Below are 9,468 nucleotides of genomic sequence, written 5' to 3' on the forward strand. Positions count from 1 at the left end.
GCCCTTCGAGCATATCGTTTACATTAACTCGGGGACACGGCTGCTTTCCTAGCGAAGAAATAATTATGGAAATTAATCGACTCGATTATTTAAATTCGATGAACTTGCCCTGGGTGTCTTCCGGCTCCCTTTCTCTTGCTTTCTCTCCCTCTTTCTTTATTTCTCTCTCTTTCTTTATATCTTCCTCTGTCTCTCTTTATATCTTTCTATCTTCCTCTTTCTATCTTTCTCTCTTTATATGTCCCTCTTTTCTCGCGCTCTCGCCACGAAATCGCGGACGTTATTTAATTTGATTAAACGGACCGTAGATCATCGTGATATGCGGCTTCGCCGTGGATACGCGGACCCGTGTCGCGCACGCGATAAAATCGGTATAAGCGTGCCGATGTTAATTACAGCGAAAATACTCCCGCGGAGAGAGGTATCGACCGGAAGAATCTACGCGGCGACAGGTCGCGATCGATGATAAAACCATCGACGGTCGTAATTTCTGTCGGACGATGCGCGCCATCTCTTAATAAGCAACGTTTCGCGAATGTTACGCTGTCGAACTCCTTCGTCGCGGGGTTAGAGATACAGCGAAGGGTGTCTCGTGGTGCTTGAGTAAATAGAGCGGAATGCTTGCCGATTGGAAGGAATTTTGAATCGATTTGTAGAAGGATCGTGATTCGATCAGCGAAAGAGTCGTCGCTCGATCAGCTGTTGCAGCTGGCCAGAAGACGATGTCCTCTTCGACGAAGTTAACCCTTAATAACCTAGAGTTTCAATTTTGATACCAATCTTTTAAACCGAATGTTCACATTACTATTAGTTTTTTTTATAGGTTGGCCGTACGTATTTTACTGTTGTATAATATTCTTTCCAACGAAATTAAAAAAAAAAATCTAATGTCATTATTGTTTTATTTTATCTATGACATATTACTTGCGCGGCAAAGTGAACAGGTAAACACATTTTACTAAAAGTTTTGTTGAATACAAATTTGATATATTTTCCTTTTCTGAAGAATATAAATACTTTTGAGGTAAGTGAATATATTATTTTCGCTATGATATAATTATTTTTTGCAAGTGCATGTTTCACTTGAAGCAACTAGTGCTATTTTTGTGAGTATCAATTTTGATACTTCAGGCATTCTTCATCAAATAAATATGTAAAATAAATATTGTGATTTTTTTTAGCTATTTTTCCCTTCATCTAGACCCTCAAGCAAACACAGTAATATTTAAAAAAAATTACTTTCGTAAATCAGGCTACTAAGGGTTAAAGTCATAGTAGGACGATGGCTTTTCTTGTAAAATAAAGCTTGAAATCTGTACGATAATACACCATTTTTAGGTTCTAACTTTTAGGTATCTTCGCCACTTCGCCCTTTAAATATAAAGTCGCGATTGATAAAGTGCTGGAGCTTGGTAAAATTTTTTCCTGATATATAGCATGCATAGAAACGAACTCCAATCATTCTCCTTTAATTTCAAAAAGCAGAAACCCTTCGGCGATTTTTCCTCGCCGAATTGCGACACTCTAAAGTAACCTTTATTTCCTATATTTCCTGACCCCGTTACTGGGAGGAGCTCCCATGGATCACGAAACAGATGAAACCATGCCCGTAGGCTGATTTATCCGGAACGATCTCCTTTAACGTCGCAATAACAAGCATCACGACGTATTTATGAAAACTACTATATCACAGGAACGCGATTCAAGGCATACGGCAAGCGAACTGCCTCCATCGTGTTATCAATGGAACAATGCCCGGCAATTATGCGCCATAATTAGCCGACATTATTGTCATTATTTAAATCACGCGGCAACGTATAACGTGTTAACGGGACAGCGCCGGTCATTACGTGTCCGACCGTGGCGCGAGGCGGCTCGCTAAACTGTGTCCGAGCAGTCGCGGAACCGCCGCGGAGGCGCTGCCGATCGATCGATCACGGTTCGATCGTAAATCGGGACTTTGATCACCGTCACGCTCCCGACCACTGTTTATAGCGATAATGATCTCCTGCTCCTATTGACCGGACACGGAAGACAGTTGGAAAGCGGGCAGCTGCATGCCCTCGGAGTTAAATTTACTGCAAGTCCGCCGGAAGTGTCTTTTGATATTTTTATTTAGCCCAGCGGCTTGCGAAATTATTATTTTTAGGAAGCAGTATTTTAGAATATTATTTGGAGAATGGTAGTAGCTCTTGATATTTTTATCTTACCCTGTCGCTTGCAAAATTATTATTCTTGGTAAGTAATTATTTCAGAATATTATTCTTGGGAAATATTATTTCAGAATATTATTTTTGGGAAATATTATTTCAGAATATTATTCTTGGGAAATATTATTTTAAAGTATTATTCCTGGGAAATAGTATTTTAAAGTATTATTCCTGGGAAATAGTATTTTAAAGTATTATTATTTCTGGGAAATATTATTTTGAAATATTACTCTTGGGAAATATTATTTTATAGAATTATTCCTGGGAAATATTATTTTAAAGAATTATTCCTGGGAAATAGTATTTTAAAGTATTATTATTTCTGGGAAATATTATTTTGAAATATTACTCTTGGGAATTATTATTTTAATGATTTATTCCTGGGAAATATTATTTTAAAGAATTATTCCTGGGAAATATTATTTTAAAGAATTATTCCTGGGAAATATTATTTTAAAGAATTATTCCTGGAAAATATTATCTTAAAATATTATTCCTGAGAATTATCATTTTTAAATACTATTTAGGAAATACTATATACAAAATATTATTTGGAGATATTATTTGTAAAATATTAGTATCGCTCGATACATTTATTCAGTCTCGAATAGAGAAAAGGGTGTAGAGAAGGGGAGGAAGTCCTGAAAGGACAATGGCGGGCCCGAGGAAGTGGACGATCTGGAGAAGAATACAGCGAATAATCCCATAAACCACCCTTCGCTAGAACCACCCTCGCCAGAAAATTACCCAAAATGAAATACTCTCGTCCATTGTCATAAACCGTTATGCATTGTGAACCCACAGTGGAAGTTCTCAATACTATCCAAGCCGCGAAATATCTCTGATAAAAATATTTTATTTCTATCTCTAAGAAATTAATATAATTGAAACAAATCTAGTCGAAACCTAGTCAGCAGGACAAAGGGTTAAGAAATTAGAGAAAGTGGAAGAAAAAGAATAGCTGAGGGAAGAAATTAATTGGGGAATAGAAGAAGGCAGGGGCAGAGAGACAGGAAGAACGATTTCGAAATTCAGTCTTCTACAGGGTGTCCCAAAATTGATTCTAGAAATAAGGGGTTCCCGAGGAGATTTAAAGTAAAATTTCCCTTTGCGAAAATTCAATCCACAGTTTCGTTTAGAAGTTATTAGCGAAAAGCAATGAGGGAGGCGGTGATAGCCCACTTCCTCCGATTGGCTCGACTGCCACGCATCTTCCAAGCTCTCCTCTCATTGGCCATCGTTTCTCCTAAATAACTTTTTAACGACGCTTCATAGAAAATTTCTGCAAAGGAAAAAGTTGCATCAAATAACCTCGGGAACCCTTCAATCCCTATTTGGAGTAACCTTACATCCCTAGATCCCTGCAGTTGGCCCTTCCGAATGAACTTGTTCCACGATCGTCGTGCCACCAATTCCCAAGCATTGGTCTCGTAATCACGGGTTTATTCTGCGGAAAGCTCTATCGACTCGCACGCAGCAGCCCCGAAACAGGAGAGGGGGAGGCGCGGCGAAAATCACGCGGGACAAAAGGAACACGGGCAGAGAGTTCGATGGCGGGGATGAAAGAAGAAGCCACAAAAGGAGAGAAAGGCTAGTAGATATCGGTGGGAAGCGTTCGGCCGCGAAATCGCGGCTCGGTTATTTGCCGACGCGTTGATTGTAGATTGGCCTGGATCGGGCCGGCACGGCAGTGCTACAGAAGAGATGGTACTAGTAATTATGACTGGCTCGGTGCGCCACGCGGCGCACGGAGAGAGAGTTGGCCAAGAGAACGAGAGAGAGAGAGGGAGAGAGAGAGAGAGAGGTTCCCCGGGACAAAGTGGACCGAACTCGGGGTAAAAAGAGGACCGATTGGAGGGCGGTTTTCGGGGTGTCGGCGGGAACGGGTGCGGCTCGTCGCGACGGCCTAGGATGCGGGAGAGAGGGGAAACGTCAACAAGGGGGCCTACATTGTGTCGTTGATGCTATTGCTGGCGGGCATTGACGGCCGCGTCGTCATTTGCGTTCCAGGCTCTGCGTGTGCAGCGGGGCGCGCGGATGGGTCTACAAAATATCGGGACTGTTTGATCTGCCTCCCCCCCCATTTACCCAAATGGCGTGAAATTCAACAAAGCTGTTGAGTGGCATTGGCCACCGACGATCTCGAATATCCGTGGCTGCGAATAGCACCGCTCCGCTTCGTTCCGCTACGCGCCGGCCAGTCGCGAAGCCGCTTCCCTCCTCCTCCCCCTCCTCCTCCTCCTCCTAGCTCATCCGGCCTCGTTTCTCGCAGCCCCTACAACCGAGACCGGCCTTTTAAACCACCACCAAATTCCATTTCGCCCTGGGCACCAGCTGATTAAATGCTTCTGCCGGAGATGTAAATTCTGCCACGCCGGGGAAAAATGAAACGCGATCCAATCCTCTGCGCGCCGACCTCGTCCCGCCTCGTCGATCGCTTCGGGATACACCTGTATTTACCGCGATGCTAGGCGCTCGTTCCACGGAGTAGAGGAAGATCTTCGTCGCGGTTTTTTCAGGGCTGCAACGCTTTTTACGCGACGCGATCTTCGTTTATTCATTTTTAGTGCCAGATGTATCATTTTTAGTGCCAGATGATTAGTGCTAGATGATTTCATGCTGCGTTAATTAGCATTTATTCATTTTTAATCATTTCTTCAATAGGACCTGAGACAATTGTCTCGTATTGTCTTTATTCGCTTTCGTTTCTGTACTTTGATAATGGAAGAATTCAATTTGGCTTCGATCTGAAATGAATTAGTAATATTCAGACTTAGTAGATCGTGTATCGACATTTATCATAGTGCAAGAGTTATAGTAACACTTTACCGATTGGTAGCCTGCAAATCGGCCTTTTATTTCTCTCTTGTGTCATTACGATTTTTTAACCCCTTTCGCTATAATAACGAGTCAGACTCGTGACAAAGATTTTATGCATAACCTACTAAATATGAATATTATTCGTTCCTTCTACGTCGAAGTACAAATTACTTCTTCTGTTAACGAAGTACAGAAGCGAAGCTAAATAAAGACAATGTAGGAAAGAAAATTGTTTGGTCGTATTATTAAAAATATTAAGGACAAATAAGTGCTAATCGTCAAAGCGTGAGAGAAGCGATAGTGCAAAGGGTTAAGACGACCTAGGGGTTATCCCACGTTGCTGTGACAGTCGTTGACACCTCGTCTCATACTTTTATCACACTCGCCGTATTTCCAAACACTCGTGCTTTTATTTCGAGAACAAATCCTCTTATTCTTCCACCACGTATTCACCTGTACGATACTCTGCACACGTTGCAGGACCACACAAGGGTCGCTAACAATCGGCCTCTCGTTAGCACGCCCGCCACGGCAATCCTCGCTCTCTCGCCCGCCCCTCCCCCCCTCCCTGTCGAATGCCGTGTAATACAGCGAATTTCTATGTAGCCCGTCCCGCGTGATGTTTTCATTCCCGCGGATCCGCCGGAATTGGAACAATTTGCAACTTGATGGTAAATTTAAATTTCGGTGGATGGAGAGAGGAAGCGTGAAATTGTAATCGGATCCTTAGCGCTGCGAATGAGCTGTCTGCGCGCCGCGGCGGCGTCGGCGTCGGCGGCTGCTCCGCCTCCGTTTCACTGATATTCTAACTATTAGGCGATGCCGAGGGAAACGAGAGAGTGCTGTAATGCCTTTTGTTCTTCGAGGGGATGATGCGCCCGCGGAAACCAGGTCGATGATTTCCGTCTGCGGCGCGCGAGCCGCTGAATATTTTACATGTAATTAGAATCCCGCGTCGAAAATATTCGGTTTCACTTTTCGCGAAAGGAACGGTAGTAAAGCTGAGCTATGGAGACGCGGCTTGTGGTGGCTATTGTTTTATGTTTTAGGCGGCTGGGCTGGGGTTATTTGGTGGCTGAATTTGTGGTAAATAGTAGCGTTGTTATAAAGTTTAACCCTTAGTGGTCCGATGTCGAGTGTGACTCGACACAGATACGAACTCCAATGTTCATCGATAGACTCTATACTAACATCATACTTGGCCAAAAATGAATTAATATGCTATGTCATTTAACTGGAACAATAATGACTAATAGAAAAGAGATACCTTTCATAAGGAAATCACGAAAATGAAGGATTCGACAAAATTCAAAATAAACAGTACCAAGCGGATAAGGGCTCGCGAAATTTGCCCGGACCGCAAAGGGTTAAATTAGCAAATGGCTTCGCCTTTTAGTAGACGTTCTTTAGCTACTTGTTTAATTTGTAATTGTGCTTTTATTAGAAATTCAGCCCTCGCAATTTTTCATTTTATTTCCTCGTCCATTTAACACTTGACAAAGAGCACCTATCTCTACATCAAATTCAAACGGGTGAACAAAACAACGCGCTCTCTTTTAAAAAGGTATTTTCCGGAATCCCTAATTTCGGGGCAATTTTCCGTCAATTCTGACAAAATATGCCTCGATCGACGCGAAATCCACGAAAGACGAACCCCGTTGAAATCTTCAAGTTACCGCTTAATCACACGGCAAATAACACCGGCTCCCTCTAACAAATTCTAATCAACGTTCTCCACTTGCCAGTGAGGATCCCCTTAGATTCGAGCAAACATCTGAAATCCGACTATCGTTATTGTCGCACGGCTCATTAGAGATTCACCTCGTTCCGAAGATGCCCGACTCTCTCTCTCTCTCTCCAATTAGCCCGTGGAATTGCGTTTAATTAATTCGACAACGGGATAACGGGTAAATAGACCAGGTCGAACGGCGACGAGACCAATCCGAGACGTTGCGCGATCAAGTAGCAATCGACGACCTTTTTCGAAACGCCGCGCGCGCGCGCGCAGACCATAAGCCCGCATTCTTGTTCCTCGGGTTGGTCGCCGTGTGGTATAGCTGTCACGTGTAACAGCTCGTTCCGTATATTTTATAACCCTTTGCGCGTGTCGATGCCGGTGCTTGTTGTTATGCGGCCGCCGCGCTTCTCCTTTTCAAACCTGTAATCATCGCCTACCATCTATTCCCGCGGCGCCGGTCTGCGCAACTGTTATACCTGCGATACCGTGGAAGGGGCCTGGCCGGCGGACACCGTAGACCGCGTCGACGATAAATCTGTGGCCGCGCGAGGAAAAGGCCGAGAGTCAGGATCTCGAGAAATTCGAGTTAACGTCGAGTGAAACGTCGCGTCGTCGCGGTACTCGCAAGGGTATCGAAGTGAGACTATTAAATATAGTAATATACGATTATTAACCCGTTCGCTCCGAACGACGGATATATCCGTCATCCACGTAACAACTCGCGGAGCCGAACGCCGGATATATCCGACATCCACATGATCGAAATTTTTGCTATTATGTTTTGTAATATGCATACTATGTTTTATTTTGTTACTGCATATTATATATTATTTCTTCACTTTTTTCCATTGTTAATGAGATTTTTTTTTACCTATTAAATAACTTTATACCTTATGTAGAAATTATAAGTATATTGTTTTAAAGAAAAATCCCTTTTCGTCCCAAATACACTATCCACGCGCAATGTGCACAATTTCGACGGGAGGTCCCGTCGAGGAGTGGCGCTACGGTGGACTGAACCGCCGTAGCGAAAGGGTTAAGTATATATTAAAATAATCGATGCCATTCGCGACGAGTGAAATAGCTAAAATAAGAATAAAATAAGCTAAAACGAATATATAAAATGTGAAGAATAATTTCTAAGATCTAAGGTAAAGCTAGTGTTAGGGAAAGCTTTCGACCGACTGACCGTAAAGAGTTAAGCGTTCGCAGCCGGAGGGTACGCGGAGGTAAAACGCGTGTAAGTCGATGGAAGCCTCGGATCGATCGCGCTGACGAGCATTAGGGATCCGGCAACAGGATAGCGAGAAAAACAGGTCGGGTCCGGGCGCGAACATGCAATCATCTAGCGCCGCGAGTGGGCTGTCAAACCCAGGGACCCGATGTAATCGAACGGTCGTCGTCGGCCACGGTCGAAATTACACGCTGGATACCAAGAAGTAGTCGTCGGTCGCCGGATCGATGGACTGGCATCGCGCTTCGGTGGATCGTTTCCGTTCCCGGTTACAGCCGCCGATGTCTGACAGCCTTTCATTCACCGGTCCGCGTTTCCTTCGAGGAGAGCGTCGAGATAGCGAGTCGCGTCGCGTCGTGTTTTAGGTCATAGTTAGGGGTTCTATCCGGTGCCTGGTCCCGGCGTTTAGCCTATCAAACGGAACAGATCTGACCGCGTGACACGTAAACGATCCGGCAATTAGCAGCGGCCCGGCGAATATCAGGCGGCGGCGCCCGCGGAGCCGCGCGATCCACCGCGATAATCCACCTTCACGAAATTCCATTAGAGACCCCGGGGAGCCTCGATATTATCGCGAGTTGCTCGTTCGACGGATTTCGACGCTGAAATTTCTTAGTCCCTGCTCATTAGTAGGTGGCGGTCGCCCATCGCCCGCCAGTCTGCGGACCCATCCCTCGGGACCAACTTTCTCGTTCGGCGGTTTTCGACGCTGCGCACCCTGTCAAAGGATCTACCGACCCTGCAACCCGGTTAACTCCTTAATTGCGGAGGGTTACCGATCGGCGAACTCGCAACAATGTATGAAATTCAAATTATCCGTCTTTGCCGCCGCGTCCGAGCCCTAGACGTCCGCTTCTTTCCGGCGCGTTCTCACTTGGCGCGCCAGGTTGTTGGTGCATGTTGGAATTAGGTTCGACGTTATTGGAAATGTATATGCAATGAAATGTAGGCCACTGTTGTTCAAAGAATGTTTTTGTTTCATTGTTCCCGTGGAGCAATTTTGACTTTAGGTAGCTCAAATTGAAGCTGGAAGTGTCTACTTTAAGACCCCGGAACGTAAATTCGCGTGGAATGTGCTGGGTTTTTTTTATAATTTTTTGAATCAACTTTTCGAGGGTATCAGGTGGCCAGGAGCTCATTTTTGGAATTTAGGCGGGAATTCAATAATGTTCCCGTGGAGCAATTTGGACTTTAGGTAGCTCAAATTGAAGCTGAAAGTGTCTACTTTACGATACCGGAACGTACATTCCCGTGGAATGTGCTGGGATTTTTTTATGATTTTTTGAATCAAATTAACGGGAGTATTAGGCCAACCGGAGCTCATTTTTGAACTTTGGGCGAGATTTCAACCACTTTCCCGTGGAGCAATTTGGACTTTAGAGAGCTCAAATTGAAGCTGAAAGTGTTTACTTTACGATCCCGGAACGTACATTCCCGTGGAATGTGCTGGGATTTTTTTATAATTT

This window comes from Augochlora pura, chromosome 1 (genome assembly GCF_028453695.1).
Source record: "Augochlora pura isolate Apur16 chromosome 1, APUR_v2.2.1, whole genome shotgun sequence".
NCBI classification, from domain to species: domain Eukaryota; kingdom Metazoa; phylum Arthropoda; class Insecta; order Hymenoptera; family Halictidae; genus Augochlora; species Augochlora pura.